This window comes from Protopterus annectens, chromosome 8.part0, assembly GCF_019279795.1.
Source record: "Protopterus annectens isolate FY-2018-M chromosome 8.part0, PAN1.0, whole genome shotgun sequence".
In the NCBI taxonomy this organism is placed as follows: domain Eukaryota; kingdom Metazoa; phylum Chordata; order Ceratodontiformes; family Protopteridae; genus Protopterus; species Protopterus annectens.
The window spans coordinates 619907208-619931274 of NC_056741.1; the positions used below are offsets into that span (position 1 = coordinate 619907208).

The 24067-nt window shown below is 41.6% G+C and overlaps 1 protein-coding gene across 1 annotated transcript in view; it reads right to left on the reverse strand.

The window, feature by feature from the left end:
* Positions 1-24067, reverse strand: part of SRPK3 (SRSF protein kinase 3) — a 2415720-nt gene that overhangs the window by 2073633 nt on the left and 318020 nt on the right. The gene's annotated exons all lie outside the window — the stretch shown is intronic.

Sequence of the window (24067 nt, forward strand, 5' to 3'; positions counted from 1 at the left end):
AGGCCAGAAGGAAAAATGACTGCCTGAACAACAAAATGGAGAGAGGGATTTTAAGAACAAACTACTACTAATCTATAGTAAAGTCTTCCTTGACGATGTTAAGATATTAGAGCAAAGATTATAATTAAAAAAAATCAAAACTTAGCCTGAGCCAGTCTCCAGCAATCTCGAGATCTGGATAACTTCCGTTAGGCATGATGGGATAGGGTCTAGCCTCGAGCAAGTGGAAGCTCTCGAGCTTTAGAATAGGGCAGAGTCAGAGACGAGGATCAGCTCCATACCCAACCAACAAGATGGGAGGCGAGATAGGGACAACATAACATCCACAGTTTATTATATTATATTATACCAATCGCTTCCTTAGTGGCCACTAATCATAGTCCCTTGCATACTACTACTGCTTGTAACGCATCCAAATAAAAACTTAAAAACAGAAAGAATGTTTTTTCAGAAATACTGTCATTATGCAGTAATATAATAAATAATACAATATATATGTATATTTTATATATATATATATATATATATATATATATATATATATATATATATATATATATATATATATATATATATATATATATATATATATATATATATATATATATATATATATATATATATTTATTTATTTATTTATTGCAGTTGGTTTACCAGGATAGTCCATTGGGCCATAAAGAACCCGTTTTCAATGGAGTCCTGGGGAGAAAAGCTCCAAAAAAGCAAAAAATATACATGAAACAGTAACAATATAGGTACAGCAGGTAGTAATGATAGTTATACAAAATGAGAAAGAAAAATATTTAAAATAAAATAGTCCAAATACAACAATTAATACAGATTGAGAAGAACATACAACAATACTACAGCAAATAAAGCAATTAACACAATTTGAGAGGAGTCATACACACTGTGGAAAGGTACAATGTAATACTAAAGGATGTTGCATAGTGGGGGAAGTAAACTTAAAAGCCTGTCTAGTCCATTCTATGCAATTCTATAGGAAGAGTAGAGAAGAAGCAGGAAGGAGCAGGGGAGGTGAGAAGACAGTTAGTTATGTAGGGTGGGAGCAAGAGCATTCCCACTGTCATGTTAGATGTGAGTGAAGAGATTTTTTGAAGGTAGAGTGGTTAATGGTGGTGCGGATGGATGGTGGTAGGGAGTTCCAGTGGCGAGCTAGGCTGAAAGATAGAAGGTTTTTGCCTGGGGGATGTGTAGGTTTATGCACTTCTAGTAGGTTTTGATTGTTTGACCTTAATACTCTATTTGGTAGGTGCATTTTAAAGGCAGATGAGAGGGATGGACAGAGGGAGGGGTTGAGAATAAGCTTATGGGCTAGAGTTAGTTGGGTGTAAGTTAGTTGATTTGGAAGTTCGAGCCATTGAAGTTTCTGGAGGGAGGAACAATGATGGGTGGAGGACTTATGGCTAGTGGCAAATTTTGCGATTTTGTTATAGCAGCAAGAACGCTGTTTTTTTAAAGAGGACTGAAGATTAGTTAGGAGTGGAGCACCATAGAGAAGGGAGGGGATAAGGAAGGAAGTAGAGAGAGTGATTTTAGTGGCAGGAGTGAGGTAGGGATTCTGTCTGTAAAGCATGCCTAGTTTTTGATGGGTTTTTTTGATATTTAGTTGTAGGTGGGAGTTAAATTTAAGTTGGTTGTCAATTTGGACCCCAAGTAACTTGGTCTGTGACACTATTTCTAGAGGTGAGTTATTTTGACTAGTGATTGAGAATGTATTCATATCAAAAGGAGTAACTTTAGAAGGAGTAAATATCATTAGTTTGGTCTTGGAAGCATTGAGAGCTAGATGATTACTTAGCATCCATTGCTCAGTGGTAGAGAAGGCATCTTGAGTTAGTTTTTGAAGTATAGCAATAGAAGTGGCAGAACAGATGATTGTTGAATCATCTGCATATTGGATGATGTTTGAGAGTGGGATAGATTTGTGGAAATTGTTTATAAATATATTAAAGAGAAGGGGACCCAGTATGGAGCCTTGTGGAACTCCTGTAGGAGTACTAAGAAATGAAGAGGTGGCTTTCTTCCATTTTACTGCTTGGTTTCTGTTAGATAGGTAGCTAGAGAACCAGTTCAAGGAGGAGGGAGATAGATTAAGTTCAGAGAGCTTAGCTAAAAGCAGGCTATGTGATATAGTATCAAAGGCTTTGGAGAGGTCAAGTAGTAGGGTAGAAACAAATTGGCCAGAATCACGAGCTTTATTTACCATTTCAAGGAAGGAGAGGAGGGCTGTCATGGTGCTATGGTTTGGTCTGAATCCATGTTGTGTAGGAGTTATAAGGTGATTATCTAGGAGATATGGAAGGAGTTGAAGTTGGACACATTTTTCTAGGATCTTAGAGATAGGGGACAGGAGAGCTATGGGGCAGAAATTTGTTATATTGTTATTGTTACCACCTTTGTGTAGAGGTATGATAAAGGCCCGTTTCCAGATTTGAGGTACTGCAGATTCTTGTATGGAATGGTTTATTAAGATGCTAATGGGGTAGGCAAGTGATTCTGCAGCTATACTAAGAAAGTAAGAAGGGATATTATCAGGAGCGTTGGTACATGGCTTCAATTTCCGAAGGAGTTTCTTTATAGTAGATGTAGGTATGGGTTTTAATGAGAATAGGGGGAAGTCAGGAGAGGGGGAATTAGGGGGTGGTAGAGATGAGGAAGAAGTTAGTGTAGAGGAGAAGGTAGAGGATTTAGGAGATGGGGAATGGGGAGTAGTAGTAGTCAGAGATAGAGTGTGAGTGGGGGTGGGAGAGGGAGTATTGGCGAGTGTGGTGGAGTTGGAGAATGAAGAAGTCAATTTGGAAATAGAGTCAATAAAAAAGGAGTTAAATTGTGTGGCCAAACTAATTCAGGCGCATTTGAGTCTGGGGTGGGAGTATCTGGTTTACTAGGGTGAAGGAGACTAGAGATGCCTTTCCAGAATTTCTGAGGGTTGTTTTTATTATGGTTTTGGAGTGTAGAGAAGTAGTTTTGTCGATCAGAAGTGATGAGTTTTTTTACTTTATTTCGAAGCATTTTATAGTCATTGAGGAGTAGTGGTGTCTTATTGTTCTGGTAGCGTGCCCAGACTTTATCTCCATGTCTCATGATAGCAAGAGTAGTTTTGGAAAGCCAGGGTGCTGATTTCATTTTTATTCTCTTTGTCCTTAAGGGAGCCTGGGAGTCTAATAATTTTAAGAAAATTTATTGAGTTAAAGTGGGAGACTGCAATGTCTAGTGGTAGTGTTTTTAAACAATTCCAATTAGTTGCTTGTAAAGAGTTTGAGAAGGTTGTTGGGTTGAAGTTTTTTTGGTCACGAATAGTAATATAGTTATGGGTTCGTTGTAAGATTGAGGGAAGTCGGTGGGTAAAGATGGGTATGTGGTCACTAAGGGGATCGGGAAGAGTGCCACTGTTGGAGAAATAGTGAGGATGGGAGACAAGGATCCAATCCAGTATACTTCCACTGGAGAGATTTTTAGCAGGGCGAGTTATGGAACTGATTAGTTGAGAGAAATTGTAGAGGTTGATGTTAACGGAGTTTGTTGGAGACTGAATGCAGGCCCAGTTAATGTTCACGTCTCCTAGGATTATGGTTTCATTAGTAATGTTACTGGAGAGCCAAGAAAGGATGTGTTCAAGTGTAGAAATATTATCCCCAGGGGGATATAGAAGGACGCAAGACATATGTGTTTGTGATTATTGATTTGTAGAAGATTAAGGAGTAGTTCAGCATTGTTAAAGTGTGGAATAGGTTTATTATAGGGGGTAACTGTTAGTGACGATGAGTATAGGAGAGCTACTCCTCCACCTTTTTTGAGGGGCCTATCTTTTCTTATGATGGAGTAGTTTGGAGGAATTATTTCAGAGTCCTTTATATGTGGTTTTAACCAGGTTTCAGAAATAGATAGGATGCCATGTTTATTGTGTGTGAGCCAAGCATGAAGGTTTGGGACTTTACTATACTTTGGGAGTTTAAGGAAGTTAATAACAAGGATTTGTTTATGGTGGTAGGGCCTGGGTTGGGATGTATATCACCAGATATGAGAGCAATTATATGCATAATTATATATATATATATATATATATATATAGAGTCACTTTTTTTTTTAACTTGTGATTTTGAGAAGTATCCAGTACTCCTATCTGAAACCAAGAAGAGTTAGGCTACACAGTATGCAAACTTTATGCTAAATGAATGCCCAGATTTTTCAGTAAGACAAACCTACTTTTCTATTTATTTATTCAACATCTACAGGTTAAAAGGAATGCACTTCAATTTACTGCAAGCAACATTCTATTTACTTTTCTGAAATATTGTCTGGCGTTTCTAATCAATGAGAAAAAAACAACTAACAGAAGCATGTTCAAGACCATATCAAAACCAGTATTTGTTGGCTTTTTTTCATTGATATTTCACCTGGCAATATGCACAAAAAAATTCACACAAATGTTTTAAATACCTCTGAAATATAACTGATTTTTTAATGTTCTTATTTTATCACCCATTGGCTAGAGACCAACAGTCCCTTCACAGCCAACAACAGAGCCAGGGAGAAAGCAGGCTAGAAGAGACAATCATTTAGATTGGTAGAAAGAGTTATTTGTTAAGCCCCAATTCCCAACCACTTGGCAGTAGACATGAACGACTGCCAAAAGGAGGGTCCTGCAACATCTCCCTTCCAGCAAGCTGTGCATGCTTCTATATACACTCTGCCTAAAAAGCTATGCCCCCTTTGCAGTGCTACAAAACCTGTTCCTGGACTACCTGTTACATCCCATTCTCCTGTCCACAGGATCCTGCACTGCAGAAGACTGAACGACCCTACCCTGAAATGAGTGAGCTAGCATAAGCTGCTTTACTTGTATCCTTTAACACCTGAGCTGTTAATCAAGCTTAGGTTATCTGTGTCTCTTGTAAATGTTTTAGCCCTCTACCCCAAGGTCCGGGGAAATGGATCAGTTCATAGCCATTATACCATGACCCCCCCCCTCCATTAATATTCCAAAATGTGCATGCTGATTGGCCAGCGTGCACATTGTAAATCGACTTAAACTAATGGAAAAAGGTCCGGTTGCCTGGACTTTTTCCATTAGTATAAGTCTTTTAAAACACTGTCTCGCTATGTTAAAGGAGTTTAACATAGCGACACAGGTTTAAAAAAAGCAACGGAGATCTCCGTTGCTTTTTACTGTTTCGCTATGTTAAACCCATTTAACATAGCAAAACAGTAAAAGCAACAGAGATCTTGCTTTCTCCGTTGCTTTTGCCCACAGCTCTGATGTACTGCGTAGGCATGCGCAGTACATCAGAACTTCCGCGGAATACCAGACATCTGCAGAAGGGCAGCAAGGAGGCATTATACAATGCCATTATTTAAGAAAAGTAATTATTTTTTTTCTTAAATAATGTCATTGTATAATAGCAATAACCACTTTTGGTGTAGTAATGCTGGATTTACCCACGGTTGGCTTCGCCCTCGGGACCAAACCACACCAACCGTGGGTAAATCCAGCATTACCCACACCCAGGCGTGGGTTATTGCTATAATATTCACCCCACACACACAAAAAACACCACTACCACCACTTTCTGTTAAATTTACTATAAAGCTTTAAATCACATGCTCTATTTTTTTAATTTTTAACTGCTAGGTATCTTACTTGTGTTAATACACAATTCATTTTTTAAAATGTAAAAATAATTTAGGACTATTACATTTACTTTCAACCAACTCAATCAAGTTTTTAACAGCTAGTATTACCCGTTTTTTTTTTTGTTTTTTTTACACTTGACAAATTTGCACATTCTCTTCTTAAATTCATACCAGAATATTTTTTCAAAAACGCATTTTCTGATCTACACAACTTTTTTAATCTGATTTTTGTGTCCTCAGAGTTTCAACTCAATTTATTCTGTCAGAAGAAACTATTAATTTTGAACAAACTACAAATGCCGAAAAGGTCAGAGTTGTTTGCTTATCTTTATGCTCATCTAATCAAATGCATTGTTTTTTCTGTACTTTAAAAACCAGGCTGAAAGTCCAAACACGAAGCTAAACCCTAAACACTAACATTACATCACAGATGCTATTTTTTGGACTGAATTTATTAACTTCAACCAAAGGTGAAGAAGAGTATTAAAAAGTCCATCAAATTCTTCATGTTACTGCAGTACACTTATAAATCCAATGACTTAATTTTGAATAACTTACCTCTCAGCATTGCTGACATGATTACTCAGACTCCAGCAGGCAGAGTGACAACAGCATCAGGGTTTAAAAATATATTCAGACACAGATGCTAGTCTCCATACATCAAGACAAGATGGGGGATGGGTAAAAACAAGTGGTCAAAAAGCTCAAGTCACATTTCTGAGACTTGAGTTTGGGGGACTTGCTATTTGACATCATACAAAGGACAGTTACATATTAGGAAGGGATCACTATACTGTAAATGGGTTGTAACGTTCTGGCCTTTAAAATCTCCAACATGCCCAAGCTAAAATGGAAATGTAAATATGACTTTATGAAAGATCGGCAAATTAAAGAACAGCTGTGTTAAACCTCACCTAAGTGCTCAACTAAAATGACAGACAGAAAAAATATGAGGACTAAACCATGCATCATTTTCTAGTCACAGTAAAACGACTAAAGGGATGTTTGTGCATTTATGTTTGGGGAGGGGGCATGCAGGATGCAAACCATCGTCTGTAGTGCTTGAAGTATAAGGACAAAGATGGAAGGGATAACTGATGCCTTCTAACTCATTATCAGACTTGTACATGCATGTGTGACAAATATGATACACACACATGTATGTGTGGGGAAGGGCAATCTGTACACAAATCTGTCATTGAAAACAAACTGCTCCAGGATATTGAGATTTTTTTGCATCAGTTCCCTTCCAATCATATAGAAAAGCAGTCATCCATGCAGTCACAAAAGGAATTCGGTCCTGCATTTTTATCAATTCTTTCTTCCGATGACATACCAAGGGACTGCCCTCATGCCAAAATTCAGACACTCATCCTCCATCAAGAAAGAATAAGAAAGGACAGTAACACACACAAATACTACAAACCAGAGAACAACTAGCCCTGAATGGGTGTTGGTTATGTTGTTGGCACCAAACAGAAAATCTTTTCCATTTACTAATATATGATTTTCTAGTAGCAGTCAACAACAAGTCTTTCTTGCCTCCATTAGTACTTGCTGTACATCTTCAGTAAACAAGTGCCTAAAAGGAATTAGGACCCTGTCATCCATGCAGTCCATTGATGTATGGGTGCATCAAACACCCATGTTCTCGTGCAAGAAAATTCAGTCTGTGAGGAGGCCTGTAGTAATAGCCCTTGGTCATTTCCGAAAGCAGGGAGAACCACAGTTGCCTGGGCCAGAAGAGAGCCACCACAATGATCTCGGGATTACTTCTGCATCTTCAAAAGCACCCAGGATATTAGAGGAAACAGTGGGAAAGCATACAGAATCACTTATATCCAAGGAAAACAAAAAGACACATGTCTTCCAGGGTTTCCTGCATGGAGTCTTAGAAAAGATTCTTTCCAGTTAATTGTTCAGAGAGGAAGCAACAGGTCTATATTTAAGGAACTGCTCACAGATAAATCAAAACTTGCAAGACCCTCCAATCTAATTTCCATTCAGGAGGGTCTGCCCTGGTCCTACTCAGCTTGTCTGCCATACAGTTTTGCCCTGATGGAATGTAGGATACCAGCAGCATGAGACTGTGCTGTGAAACTATATCCCAAGCTAATATGGCTCGTCCGCAAAGGTGGTACATCCTCACCCCCCCCCCCCCCGGTTTGCTGATGTACCACATAACTGTGGTAATGCCTGCAACAATCTGAAGAGGTCCCAGGGACCAAAGATGATTGAGAGATTAGATTGTCTTGATCAGGGCAAGCATCTCTGATATTTAAGTGCTTGTGTCGGTCCTTGGTGTCTCACACACCCTGCACTTTTATCCTTGTTGAAACTGCTCCTCAAGCAAAGTCTGTAGCTTCTGTGCTGACTGACTGCTTTAAAACATGGCAGGAGAAGGGAAAACTTGAATTGTCTCAACCAAATGATTTCTCTTCTGGCAAATCCCATCACTGAGACTTGAAAAGACAAAGGGTGTCTTGTGCTAGGACCAGACAGACTTCACATACTATTGCAGTTTTCATGTGTGGAGTCACTCCAGGGGTATCATGAGAATTACAGAAGCCATGTGGCCCAAAATCCTGAAATAGTCCCTCAAAGTAACTCGCATCTGAGATTTACTTTTTCCTGTGCACAGAAAGCTCTTTGAACTGAGGTGTCTAGTTGACAATCCAGAACACAATCATGTATGAGGGAGTCAAGAAAGACTTTTGAAAGGTCTCTTGGAATCTCAGCTTGCTTAACAGATCTCTCAGCCAAAAGATTCATGACACTTTGAAAAAAGAGTTTGCAAAGATAAAGTAAATGTGAATACCCAATAGACTGCAATGAGTTATAACTGGAGGTAGACACTTTGCGAACTTGGTGCAATACATAGCCCAAAGGGTAAGGTAGATAAAGTACAGTTTTGTACCTACCATAAATGTAGATGTCCGAGAGGTATGCATCTGCAGTCCTAACAAATGGGTTGTCCTGCCAGGCAGCCCTTCGGTCGGCCGGATTCCAAAGTCTGGGTCTGGCCTCGGCTGATGTCGCACTTCACCCGACGTCATAGCTGCTGTTAATTGGGTATAAAGGCATCAGCCGACGCCATTTTCCTCAGTGTTTCTTGCCCCAGATGCCAGGTGCCCTCTAGGAAGGCTAAATTTGGATAAATGCAAATGATTCCAAACAGTAGAGAGCAAATAAAAATAAACATGTATATACATATATACAAACAAATACACCATAATAGATTCCCCCAGCTAGCTACAAGATGGGTAAATACCCTAGGAGTACCGCAGAGGGGAAGGAGGGTGGGTAATCCTGACTGCAGATGCATACCTCTCGGACATCTACATTTATGGTAGGTACAAAACTGTACTATGTCCTTGAAGGATGCATCTGCAGTCCTAACAAATGGGTAGAATACCATAGCCAAACTGGGGGAGGAGGCACCAAGGAGGCACTAAGAGTTTATGGTGTAGTTAAGATCCCTTGCAAAACAGCAGTGGCAAAACCTGCTCGGGATCTGGTGTATAAAGGTAGATTATAATGCTTGGCAAATGTATGCACGGAGCTCCAAGTAGCAGCCTCTAAAATGTCTTTGGTAGCCACTCCTCGTAAGAAAGCTGTAGTAGTGGCTGTAGCCCTTGTGGAGTGAGGTCTGATGTTTTCTGGAGTTGCCTTTCCATGAAAAGAGTAACAAAATCTAATGCAATTTCCTATCCATTTTGAGATTTTGTTTTGAAATTGCTTTTCCTTCCATTCCTGTTGCATATGCTACCAGAAGCTGGTCAGTTTTTCTATTGTTCTTGGTTCTGTCCAGGTAGTAGCGCAATTGTCTGTGTACATCCAAGGTATGCAGTAATCTTTCTCCCCTGTTCTGCGGGTTGGGGAAGAATGTTGGTAGGTGTATTGCTTGGTTTAATGATATCCTGGAGACCACCTTTGGCATAAAGGTAGGATTAGTTCTCATGGACACTCTATCCTGATGGAAGATAAGGAAGGGCTGTACTGCCATTAATGCCTGTAATTCAGAAACCCTTCTAGCTGAAGTGATTGCAAGCAGGAATGCAGTTTTCCAAGATAAGTACTGTAATTCTGCTGTTGCTGCTGGTTCAAAAGGGGGGAGTGTCAACTTTTCTAACACAAAGTTGAGTCCCATGTAGGCAATGGTGGTTTCCTTGGTGGCTTTACATTTTTAATTCCTCTCAGAAACTGCCTGAGTAGAGGTTGAGAGAAGACTGGAGGATCCATGTTGTATTCTGCTGAAATTGCTGATGCATGAATCTTAATGGAGGAGTAAGACAGGCCATTGTGGAAAAGCTCTGCTAAATATTCCAGGATGTTAGCTATGTTCGCCAATGATGCATCTACTCCTTTTGTTGCACTCCAAATGAGATATCTTTTCCATTTTGCTGAATAAGTTTTCCTTGTTGAGGGTCTGCGAGCCTCCAAGATAATGTCTTTAACCCTTTGAGATAAATCTGGGTTATTTTGTCTTATGTAATGTTCCAAGCAGCTAGCTGCAGTGTTTTCAAGTTTGGATGCAGGGTCTTGAAGTTGTTCTGTGTTAGTAGTAGAGGTAGTAGGGGTAGAGGCCATGCGTGTTCCCGAGACATACTCCTCAGTAGCGGGTACCAATGTTGCCTCGGCCAGTCTGGAGCTATCAAGATGATCCTCGGTGTTCTTCTTTGATCTTCAGTAGCACTTTGTGCATCAAAGGAAGAGGTGGGAATGCATATGCTGTCAGGTTTTCCCAACTGAAGGATAGGGAGTCCACCTTCCAAGCAAGTGGGTGGTATGACCTTGTGCAGAATTTTTTCAATTGGTGGTTGTGTGGGGATGCGAAGAGGTCTATTTCTGGCAGTCCCCATTTCCTTGTAATGGATTTGAAGATGTCTGGATGCAGCATCCATTCGTGGACATCCGTGGTAGTTCTGCTTAAGATGTCTGCTAGTATATTTTCTTTTCCTGGCACAAATATGGCCTGGAGCTGAATGTTGAGGTTCAGGGCCACATTCCAGAGGTCCATTACCATCCGGCATAGAGGATATGAATGTGTGCCTCCCTGTTTGTTGATATACCACATAACTGTGGTGTTGTCTGTCCTTATCAGCAAATGACCCTGTTGAAGAAACGGTCTGAATGTCTGAATTGCCTGCTTTACTGCCAGCATCTCTTTTTGATTTATGTGTAGGTTCATCTGGTCTTGAGTCCATAAGCCTTGTATGCACTTGTCCACCAGGTGTGCCCCCCAACGGAGGTCTGAGGCGTACGTGGTGATAGTCTGGCTTGGGTGAGGCCTGTGGAAGGGCAGTCCTTTGTTCAATTGACAGGCCTGGGCCCACCATTGGAATTCTTGCTTCAGGCATGGAATTATTGGAATTCGGGTTTCTAGGCTGTGCTTGTGCTGAGACCATAAATTCCTCAGGTACCATTGCAACTTCCTCCTATGTAGTCTGGCATGTGGAATCAATATTATGCAGGATGCCATGTAGCCCAGGGCTTGCAGGATTTTTCTTGCTGTAAGCTGGTTCTGCGCTGTTAATGCCATGAAATAGAGTGGTAGCTGCTTCTGTTTTTCTGCTGTGAGGAATGCCATCTGGTTTGATGTGTCCAGTTCTGCACCCAAGAAGGTTATCCTTTGGGATGGTATCAGCCTTGACTTTTTTGTGTTGACTGTGTATCCCAGGGCTTGCAGCAGGTGAATAACCTTTTTCAAATCTTTTGTTAATTTGTCTTTGCTGTCCTCTTGTAACAGGCAGTCGTCCAGGTATGGATAAATTTGAATTCCCTGAAGCCTGCAATGAGCAATTACTGATGCCAGGCATTTCGTGAATACTCTGGGCGCAGTAGATAAGCCAAAAGGCAATGCTGAGAATTGATAATGCTCTGATCCTGCAAGAAATCTGAGGTATCTTCTGCAATTTGGTCGTATGGGGACGTGCAGGTATGCCTCCTTGAGATCCAGAGTCACCAGCCAAGACTCCTTGCCCAGCATGGGAAGAAGTTGCTGTAGGGTCAGCATTTTGAATTTTGGAACAATGAGATATGTGTTCAGAGCAGACAGGTTGAGGATAGGTCTCCATTGGTTTTCCTTTCTTGGTACCAGGAAAATCCTTGAATAAAATCCTTGTCCTTGTTCCATAGCCGGTACCTTTTCTATAGCTCTCATCCTTAGTAAGTGGTCTATTTGATGTAGAGCGTTTGTCTTTTGGTTTGGAGGTAGGTTTGGCATTCCTCTCTTCCTTGGAAGAGTATGGAAGTGAAACCTGTAGCCTTTGTCTATTGTCTGTAAAATCCATTTGTCTCCTGTAATATGATGCCAATTTACTGAAAATAAGGCTAACTTTCCGCCTAAGGGTGCTTCTAGTTGTTCCCTGGTAGGCGGTTTCAGAGCCAAGTCACTGTGATTGTCCTGTGGAAGTGGTAGTGGCTGGATCTGTGGCAGTACTTCTCTGGCTGTTAGGCTGCCACTGACGTCCCCTGTAGGCACCTCTGGATTGACCCCTGCCCCTTGGGCATCTATTTCTGCTTCTCTGTGCTCTGGTGGTGTCTGGAAAGGACCAATTCTTGGAAGGCCAGTTCCTACTAAACCTCGGAGGCTGGACCTGTAAGAAATCCTTGACTGTCTGTACAGATTTAGCTTTTTCTTCCACCTTCAACACTTGCTGTGCAGGGGAACCAAACAAACTGTGCTTTTCCATGGGAGCATCTAGAAGCTTGGGACTTTACATGGTCTGGTAAGGATTGCTCTTTTAACCATGCATGCCTTCTGATCACTGTACCAGTCATAGCTGATCTAAAGGTGGCCTCCAGTGCATCATAGCCGCATTTTAAGGAATGATTACTGACCTGCTGAGTGTTATGTACCAAATCCTGAAGGGACTTCCGGTCTAAAGGCTCAGGTGAGGACAGTTTTTTAGTTAGCTGATCTAACAGGAATTCCTGATACTGAATCATGTGGAACTGACAGTTTAAGGCCCTGGCCGAAAGAGTAGCAGAAGTATACACTTTTACCCCATCTCTCTAAAGCCCTAGATTCTCTTTCAGAGGGGAGGGGGTTTTTGGAAGAGGCAGCTGCTACAGCTTTGGGGCCCTGTGAAATAGTTTCAGGATCTGCAATAGGAGCCTTATACAAGTGATAATGTGTGTCCGGAACCCTGTAGTATCTGTCGGGCTTAGCAGGGGCCGGAGGAAGAGAGTCAGGAGCAGTACAAGCATCATTAAATGCATCATCCACAACTGTACTGGAGGAATGGCTAAAGGCCTATGCTGTGGCAAATGTAAAAAGGTCCTAAGCCTTTTCCTAGAGTCTGAGAAATCTTGGCCCTGCCATTGAAATTGTTCTCTCATAGCATGCAGTGTTTCCCCAAAAGAAAATTCCTCAGGCGGAGAGGCAGAAGGGATGGAGTCTTCTGCATCTGAGTCCTCATATGGAGAATAAGGGCCTTCTGGTGGATTAGTATTGTCTGAATCATCAGAGGAGTAATCAGTAGTAACTGGCTCAGGGGGCTCTGCTCTAGGCCTCTTCTCTGGAGGGGGGTGAGAGGCCCTGTCAGGGTGAGGCTGGGATCCCCTGATCAAAGAAATGAGATCCTCTGCTAGACTAAGCATTTGAGTACTAGAGCTAGGCCTGTGAGAGGGGGTTTTAGCAGGCAAGGCCTTTGTTGATTTAGCTGCTTTGGCCCTGGCAAAAGCCTTAATTGACATGGATGCAGGGGGCCTAGCAGCTCCACGTGCAGGAGTAGATATATCTAAGGGGATAGTATCTGATAAATCCTGAGGACCTGTAAGACCAGGTGGATTTTTCCGTAGCAGATGCAGCCATGCTGGATGAGGCCTCGGTAGTAGGAGGCATGCTTTCGGCCGAAGGAAGAACCGCGGACTCGGTTTCAGCCGAAACCGAGACACTCGCGGTTTGCTTTGGACCGCGAGTGTCGGTCCTTTTCCTTATGCTTTTTAGCTAATTGTGAAGTCGGAGTCTCCGACGGCATGTTATAAGCAAAAGCGGAGCCGAAAAACTCCTCTGCAAACTCCGACCGACGTCTAAGTGTCCGTCGGTTGAAGGAAGCACAGGCTAGACAAGCTGCTACGTCGTGGTCTGGGCCTAAACAAGGTAGGCAGTAAGAGTGGAAATCTTTATGAGGTATTTGTTTCCCACAAGTTAAACAGTTATTCACTTTTTCTGACATCGGCTGAGGCAAGAAAGAGTCCCCAACGGGGTACTTAGCTTTTTAGAAGTCTTCGGTAGTAGTAATCTCTGGTTCTGACCGACCGGCACTTGCGAACAGCTTCTGCTTCGGGCGCCAAGCGGCAAGAAAGACTGAGAAAAATGGCGTCGGCTGATGCCTTTATACCCAATTTACAGCAGCTATGACGTCGGGTGAAGTGCGACATCAGCCGAGGCCAGACCCAGACTTTGGAATCCGGCCGACCGAAGGGCTGCCTGGCAGGACAACCCATTTGTTAGGACTGCAGATGCATCCTTGAAGGACATCTGCTAATACAACCCAGATACACAAAACCTTAACAAACATTTGAAGTCTGGATGAATAGGGATGTGATAAGCATCTTTTGAGTCTAGTTTTACCAGGAAAGTTGAAAGAGGAAGAAGAGGTAACAGGTTGTGAAATGACGTTATTTTGAATTTGGGCACCATCACAAACAGGTTAGGAAAGAAAAGATCCAGAGCTGGTCTCCAAGCATTTTCTTTCTTTTACACCAAGAACATCCATGAAAAAAACACCTTTTACACATGTATATGAAGAACTGGTTCTATTACTCCTTAGAACAGCATTTGATGAAGAAATGAAGAACCAGAAGAAACAAGAGAGTCTGATCTGGAAGGTGAGGAATGACCCCCTGGAAAGGAAGAATTTCCTCCCGCTGCCATATGCAACCTTGATGAATGACCTTCAGATCTCATTTGTCTGAAACTATATGCTGCCAGAAGGAAAAATGGAAATTCAGACTATCTGGGAGAAAAAGGGAGCCAGAGTGGGAGGGTGTCACAAGGTCTCTTGAACAGTCACTCAGACTTGTTGGACTGTCCTTGGATTTGTGAGGGTCGAGGCTTCTTTTCTGGAACCCCTTGACATTTCTTAAAATCATTTTATCTATATTTTGTTGTGATTGTTTATGCTGCTTTTTGCCTAAACTAGATGAACAGTTAGAGAATCCCTTAAAAAAATTTGCAGGGCTGAAAAATTCCTTGTATCTGCCTACCCCATTTCATCATACAGTTGGATAACCTCTGTATCAGAGTGGCCAAAAACTAAATCTTTATCCAAAGAGGAATTTAAAATCTCATTTTTATTGTCATCTGTGAGGTTCTGAGAATGCAGCCATGCAAACCTCCTCAAACCAATACCAGTGGTCATAGACCTGGAAGAATTATCAACAAAGTCACACACACACGCGCGCACACACACACACACACACACACACACACACACACAAGTCACACACACACACGCGCGCGAGCACACACATGCACATACACTATAGGCAATGAATACTGAACTGCACAACAGAAGAAACTAAATTATTTAAAGTTGATTTTCCCTCACAATAAGAAACTGCAGATAAAACATTCCTCACACTTTCACAATTAGGACAAACTTTAAAATACCAGCCTGACAACTCAAAATTCTGAAAGAAATCCACACTTGCATAAGTATACAGTTTCCTCCCTTACTTATCAGTAAACTTCCCATCCTTTGGTGTCCATGTTGTTTATTTTTCATTTATATAGATGCAAGATTGTCTGTTTCTCATTTATATAAAAGTAAGATTGTCTATGATATATGTGACAATTTAATAAAGATGTTTATTGAGGCAAAAATAACCTTCCCATCCTTATCAGAAAGAGTAGGATTGGAATTAACCAAATGTTTAGCAGCAGTGGGATCAAATAAAGCTTTAGCTGCTGTGTTAGGTTTGGGAGTAGTGTATAAAAACTTGAAATACTGAGGAACTCATCCTATCTGACTTTTTAGGGGCAGCTGGCTATCAGGAAAATTGCAAGCAGTAATATACCACATCCTCTAAAGCACAGAAAACAGGAGTTATTGGATGTAGGTTCTGGAAATTCCTTTTATAACAACTCATAGTATTTTCTGAGGAACTGAGAAATTTCAATGCTCCTCCACTGAAATAAATGGCACATTCTAGCCTTACTTTCAGAAAAAAGACTCCAAAAGGGAGACTCAGAAATTGAACTCTCATCTGAGTCTGAATCTGAAATCAGAGGAGAAACCTTGAATCTGTCCCTTCATCTTCCTGTTTACATTCAGAATCTTGAATCTCTTCAGGAAAACAGATATCCCTTTTTACCACAAACTACTTTTAGAATCAATAGCCTGAATTAAATCCTGAGTCAGGCCAAGTAAACTACTCTTGTATAAGGAAATTTGAGGACGAGAAGGCATATATTTACTTTTCTGTTACTTTTTTGATCGGAAAAATGGGGCCATCCATGTTAGTAATGGCAGCAGCAGCTTCCCCAGGGATGGGCACAGCATTCTGACACAATAGGGAAGCCTTTCCTGTTCCCTCTCCCAGGACCAACAACAGTTCCAATGATGGGGACCCCAACAGCCACAGAGGATGTGGATAACCCCCAGTGCGTATGGCTGTAGGTGAGACACCAAAGGGATCTGGGTTAGAAAATGAGTGGTAAGAGGTACAACAAATGGCCACAGCACAGTCACTCACCTGTAGCTGGGACAAACTGCTAGCCTGCTGTGATGGTAAAGGCGGTTTGCTTAATGCTTTCTTATTTTTGCCTGGTAGAAGGACTTACCGTTGTAGCTTGTTCCATGCACTCCATTTTAGAAGTACAATACAGTCTCGTAGCAGTCTATTAAAACACAAAGACTCCTAACTTTAAAATAACTTTCCTGAAGCGAAAGTGATAAAACCACAAACAATATTTGGAAAATGGATTTTTTGCCCCCTAAAGGGAACTTGTCTGCCCAGCAAAGGAATGGCAACAAGCCAAGTGTCTATTCTTGTGAGCCTTAGAGGAGCGTACTCTTTGGTTGCAATAAAGCTCTGAAGGGATTAGTGCCCAGACTTGTCAGTCAACTCAGCTCATGTTGCCTGACAGTTTGGGTGTGAAGGACATCATCATAATGTTCTGTACGGTTGCTGTTGCTCTCCTTAAGGACCTACATCCAAAATTAGACTCGCTCGTTTTTTGACGGTCACACACCTCATCATCATACCATTCCACTTTCTTTTACACCCTTTTGCTTGTGTTACGTATATCTGCCTTCACTTTTAGATCTAAAGTAAACTACTAATCGGGTAATTCTAAACCTTACACTACTCAACTTTTGTCTTCTTTCCCTTCCAAATAAATTCCCTCAACACTTCATCATCATCCACAACTTCTCTTCAGGTTGACAAAAAAAACACCTGACCCATTAATGTTCGTGGCATGGATCTCAAGGTTTGTATGATCTTTTGTTAGTTTCTTATAAACATCTGTAGCTGCCATAATAGAACCTCTTTTTAATCCATAAACATACATACTTCACTTTATCATGTTACCATAAAAATGGGTATTTCTGAAGCAATTAACGTATGGTTATGTAGTTTACTGCTATTGCAACTGCTTTGTCTTCAAGTATTGTATGTCCTGAAAACACAGTTTGAAATGCTTTAAAACAACAACTATACTTTTCTGGATTTATCAACTGCAAAATAATATATGAAAAGAAACCTATTTTTTCTAGACTCCCATACTATTTATAGCCTCAGATTTATGAGTCCTTTATTTTTTAGCTCTAAATATAAAGCACACAAAGGAAAGAGAGGACATCCCTGCTTGGTCCTTTGTTCAAACACAGCTTCTCAGACAGGAAACCTCTTTTCCTAATGCCTTACACTGAGTCTTCATATAACCTCTTAAGCAACTCTATTGTTTGTTTGTGTCTTTCGGCTTTTCTAGGTTAGGGGTCGCCACAGCAGAACTCCGGTCTGCTAATGATTGGCAGTAGCGTTTTACGTGCTGGCTTGCTGGGCCTAATGCACAACCTTCAACGAAGGAACGCCCGTTCACGCATGTCGACACACAGAAGACGCTCTAACTGAGAATCGAACGGGCAATGTCTAACTGTGAGGCAACAATGCTACCGCAGCACCACCACCGCAGTCTTAAGCAACTCTATTATTTCATCAAAAAAAGCAAATGCTATTATTGCCCTACTCAAAATCCCAGCTGACTCTACTGAATGCTGTCTCTACATCACACCCACCACCACTACAGGCATTTTCTTATAATCTACTTCTCCTCTGGATAACCACTGCTCTACTAATGTTGTTAAATGTTTGCCTTCTCTCCACAAAACCACACTGATCAAGAACTTACAATTTTAGCAACACTGTTGCCATTCACTTAGTTAGTATAGACAAACATTTAAAATCATAGCTTACAACTGAAATGGGCCTAAATAAAGAGGTCTCTGAAGGGCCTTTAACTAAATATCGCAGCTTTCTTCCAAGATGTTGGTACCCCCCCCCTTTTCTTTTTTAAATATTGGTAAACAAAACCTTATACATCTTTATCACTCTTTAACCTCCAAACTTTCAAACTTCTATGGGAATACCATCTGTTATTGGTGACTTTTCTGTTGACTTATACATCACAATTTATCTTTGCAGTAAATTGTTGAGCCTTATCTTCCTCTAACCTTGGTATAATAAAGTCTTCCACAAAAAATGCCCATTTGTGCCATTTCTTGGTTTCCTCTGCTTTACACAAATGTTCATATAATTTCTAAAATATCTCTAGTACCGTTAAAAGGATCTCCGGTTATTTTTCTTATTACAAGTTCCCCAAGTTTGGTGACAACCCCTTTTACTTTCTATTGCATAAACCGGCCACGGTGGTGCAGCGGTTAGCATTGCCGCCTCACAGCAAGAGGTTCTCTGGTTCGATTCTCGGCTGGGGTGCCTTCTGTGCGGAGTCTGCATGTCCTCCCTGTGGTCACGTGGGTTTCCTCCGGGTGCTCCGGTTTCCTCCCACATCCCAAAGACATGCTGTAGGTGGATTGGACACTCTAAATTGGCCCTAGGTGTGAGTGTGTGCATGTGCGCCTTCTGTGGAAGGTTGGGCGCCGGGCTCGCAACTCGACACCGTAAAACTCCACTGCCGATCATGAGCGGACAGGAGATCTGCTGTGGCGACCCCTAACTGGGAAAAGCCGAAAGAAGAAGAAATTGTTGTGATAATCATTTTTGTGCTCTAGTTTTCATCAAAAAATAACTGCTCAACAAGCAGCTTTTCTAAACTCATGCATATTATCCAAACTCTCTTATTTTTCCTTTAGCACTCTGCAGTTGCTCCTCCTCTTGTTCTGATAGATTTTCCTTTTTTCTGTAATACATGAACCTTTGTCAACCCCTCTAAATAATTCATTTTCCCACACCAGTTTCGGTCTTCTATCATGTTTTTACACATTTTCATTTAATGCCATTTACTAGCTGTCCCTTCTGAACAGACTTCTATCTTCTCTAAAAACTCTAGCCATTTATATTATATTACTCATGCCTTTATCTTAGATTTATTGGTGCATGATCTGAAATCATTAGATGCGTGTCAAAGCATTCAATTGTGAAATAACTTCTGTCCAGTCTAGCCCAGTTACTGTACAGTGGGGAATAATAAGTAAATTCTGTGTTCCTACTATTACGCTCACATCTTCCATACCAAACATTCTCATTTTCCTTCAGATATTTAGCCTCAGTTGTTATACTTTTTTCTTCTATGTGGCCCTGACACATTGTCACTATTACAAATAAAGCTGTAGTTCCCACCAATAAATAAATAAATATTCCTGCTGAAAACTTATTTCTCCCAAATTCTCAAGCTCTACAAAAGCCGACTTAGGTGGAATATAAATATGTGGTGGCATAATCCTCCTCCTCCACAAATAAACCCTTACTGCAACAAATCTACCGCTGTTCTTTCCACCTCCCTCTTTATATTATTGGAGCCCCATAGCAATTAGCAGTATTACATGCTGCGGTGGTGGTGTTGCAGTAGCGTTGTCGTCTCACAGTAAGACGTTGTCCTGTTCAAATCTCAGCTAGAGAGTCTTCTGTGTGGAGACATGCGTGAATGGGCGTACCTTCGTTGAAGGTTGTGCGTCAGGGCCAGCAACTCGGCACGTAAAAATCTACTGCTAATCATTAGTGGACCGGAGTTCCACTGTGGCGACCCCTAACCGGGAAAAGCCGAAAGATACAACTCGTCTTTTCTTTGCTCCTGATACCTAGCTGAATGTCCACACTGAAATCCTTTATTTATCAAATTCACATGCTCACTTCCATCCAAATGTGTCTCCTGCAACAGCTACTTTCACCCTAAACTTGCTTCTTAATATCATTCAGTACTCTGTTTTTTGTCTACACCTGGAAGGCCATTTACATTCCATCACAATATAAACAGAATAATGAGTATGAAAGAAAGCTATTACTCCCATCTACTACACTGTCGTCTGAATGTACATTTCAATCTTTTCACATACATGCCCACACTTATGTCTGGCAGGCTGATCTCTAATGTAGTGGCTTTCTCTCATCTCCATCTGAACTTATGCCACATTTTCAAGACTTTCTCTTCAATAAAAACACTCGAGCAAAAAATCCTAAATAGATTTTTAGATCTTCTTTTACTACTAACTCACAAAACTATGCACAAAAAATGAAGTTTACTCCCCAGAAGGAGCAGTCACCACAAATTTACCTATTCTAACATTAAGGTCACCAATGCTAAATAGCATGTTAGTCTGTGCTCCCACTTACTCCAATTGCTACCTGTTCTTTTCTTAGCTCTATTCTCCTCCCAGATATGAAAACAGCTTGCATTTCATTAACTTTTAGCCCCCAAGAAAAGGTACAGTGGCTACCTTTAAAGTGGAATGGTCAAGTGTCATGTTCATAGATGGTTACTTGACTAATGACCCTAGGGCCTTTACAAGCCAAGCCATGTTATATCAGTGTTCTCTAAATTACCTTGGTTAGATGGTCATTATTCACGGAGCAAGTCTATGATCAGCACAGACTGCCCCTGTCCATGAATAGGGTCATTGAGGAGCTCTGCTTCACATGAATTGGAGTTTATTCCAGAAGAGCAGCAATCTGTGAGAGATACATCTGTCTCACCAACATGTTCTGTAAATGTTACAGGCTAGGTTGAGATCCCTGGAGGGAGTGGCTCTTTTCCCACTTGATTTGCAAATGTGCAGCATTTCCATTAGGGCAAGGTCAGAGACTGCTCTGTAGGCCAGGCACAAGTCACCTGTCAGCAGCTTGTAAGATACAGTGACAGGGCTTTCAGTATTTCCATGCAGGTCATGTTCTGGAGAACCTGAATTTTCTTGATGAGAAACCTCTGCAGTCTCTCCAGCTGCTGCTGCAGATGTCTGGTGAGGTACATGCAAAAGTGAGTATTGTACTCTATTAGTGGTCTGATGAGAGGTGAGTACAGAGGAGTTATAACATCCTAAGTCTTGAATGCGCAATGTAAAAGGCTTTCCTTACCACTGTGGACACATGGTCATTAAAGTTTAGATTGCTATCAACCTGTGTTCCCAAATCTCACACCACTGGGTTTGAGTTGGGGGGAGGGGGGGGGGTGCTGTCAATATTGTAATTTGCAGGGACTTTCTCTTTGTCAAAGGGGGTAATAATGCACTTTTTTGCATTTAGTTTTAATCCATGGCTTTGGCACCAATCATTTGTCTGTGTTAGCCTCTTCTGTAATATGTTAACTGTTAGGGGACTCCATGACTGCACCTAGTTTGTAATCACTGGCAAACTTGGTAAGCCACAGGCCATATACTTTCGCAAGGACTTCCAAGAAATAGATTCCAAGCAGCAGAGAGACCAGCACAGATCCTTGTGGTATGCCACTGGGAACTGGTCTACTGGTAGAGATGGAATCCCAAACTTTGACAGTGTGCGTTCTGTCGGCGAGCCAGATGGCTATCCATCTAGTGGCATATGGGTTAATCCCCAGCTGAGAGAGTTTCTCAATGATACTGGAGTGGGGGATTGTGTCAAAAACCTTGGCTAAATCAAGACAGGCAATATGTACTGTTTTGCCTTCATCCAGGTCTTTGGTGACATTCTTGAAGAAGTCCACCAGGTTCAATAAGCATGATCTACCCATAATGAAGCCAAACTGGGTCAGGTCAAAAGTCTGAATGTCACCTACGTCCTTCTTGATTGTTGATAAGGGCCATGGTGATTCTTTCCACGGCCTTGCAGATAAGGCTGGTTAGGCTTGTGGGTCTATACTTCCCAGTGTCAGCTGATGGACCTCCTTTATGCAATGGGGTTACTGTTGCTGTTCTCCACTCTGCTGGATCAAAGCCACTGCTCAGGTTGAGGTTAGAGAGAGTGCCAAGTGATTTGGCTAGGTCTTGTTTTAGACTGTATAGTAAGAAGCCTGGGGAAGCAGCCTGGGATGCTATCTAGCCCCACAGAGGCAGTCTTTTTGGCCTTGGGGAACACGGATATGACCTGCTCTTTGGAGATAGTAGGTAGAAGACTGGTGTTAGGTATGCTTTCGGGTATGGCTGGTGAGGACAGAAGGGGTGAAATTTGTGCCAAATCTGTCAGCTAGCAGTTTGGTAATTTCCTCAGGTTCAGTATGAAAGGTACCGTCCACTATTAGATAGGCACATAATTGAGTATTCCCTTTTAGATTTCGGATGTAGCCTTATGATTATGCTTAGCTAGGGATATTATTTTAGCTTCTTAACTAGCTTTGAGGACTTGACAAGATATCGGATTTGCTTGTACAAGCTGTGGAGAGTAGTCTTCTGCTGAGCAAGTTCCCTCTTGTTATTAGAGATCAGTTTCTTCCTTTTGTTAGAAAACCTATTTATACTTGAGGTTCACCAGGGCCGCTTGATTTTTCGGGAGGACCTAGTTTTGATCCAGTCAGGTACAACTGAGTCTATACAGTTGTTTAGGTAGTTATACAGGGCATTTGTGCACTCCTCTGCATAGGAGTCATTGTTGGCTGTGTTAGCAGGGGGTTTGAAACTTTTTATACCATCATCTAGTAGGCTGTAGTTTGCTTTGGAGAATTTTTTTTCTTTTTTTGCTCCTGTGAGGGTGTCAGATCTGACTATTACTTCAAACGAGACAGATTTCTGATCTGACCTTACCAGAGAGGCCAACACGCAATTGACAAAGTCCAGGAAACTCTGGGCGAGCATGTCTATGATTGTCTACATCGTCCAATCGATGGAAGGATAGTTGAAATGTCCCATGATCAAACTGTTTGGCTGTAGAGTGAGTCCAGGGAGCCAGTGTGCTTCTCTTGGTTCATGGTGGGGGACTTGTGGCTAGCAATGATGTGGTAGGGTGTTTTACCTATAGTTAGTTGGACCTGGAGTAGCTTAGAGTTATACTGTTTAACCAGTCTCGAGGTGTATTTGGCTTTAATGAAGATGGCTACACCTCCACCTTTGGTTCTTTCATGCTCGTTCTGGAGTCTGAATGTGTGGAAAGCCTTGCAGCTTTGTACAGCCAGGATACTCTCTGTGGCCTTGAACCATACCTCAGTGACTGCACAGACATCAGCATCTTCCAAGGTGAGGAGTGCTTCCAGGGAGCCCAGTTTCTTGTTCAGGCTCATAGCATTAAGCAGCATAACTTTGAGTTTGTCTCAAGAGGAGTTTTTACGTCAGAAATTATGTTGTTTTGACATTGCATGAAAAAGGAATTATGGGGGAGGCAAGCTCCTTTGCCAGTATCCAAAAACCTAGAGGAAACAGGTGAAGACCATCTCCAGCAAAGTAGCATGGTCTGTCAACTATATCTTATCTTCCCAGGCTGACAGATCCCCATGGATTGACACCAGAAGCTAAATCAATTGTTAAAGTCAATCATTTTTTGTCTATATTGTGGCATCATCCTGGGTGAAAGAAAAATGTTGCTTAGGACTAGAGACATACCGGCCAGGAACACACAATCTGAGTTCAATCGTGTCTCTCTTCATATAGCCCAGAGAAGTACACCTCAGGTCATTCACCCAAACATATAATACGACAGAGTCATAATGGTAACTGCTGTCGAGTGACCTGAGTGCATGCATGACTTGACAGATCCTGCCACCTGACAGGCTACTGACAATGACCTTCTTGTCCAGCCTGGTGAAGGGGACATCTGTGTTTCTCACTATGGAGTTGCCTGTGACCAGGATATTTGGCTTTGAGGTGTTTGCCTTACAGGCTTATTTGCTGAGACTGGTGTGTGTTAAGTGTAGTGGATTACATTTGCTTTGCAGTGTGTGCAAGTGGGTTTGTCCTTGGGAGGTCTCTGATCTTTTGGTAGACTTCTGAGTACCACAGTGTATGTGGGTGTGTGTGTTGTGACCTTGTTTTGTGTGAGA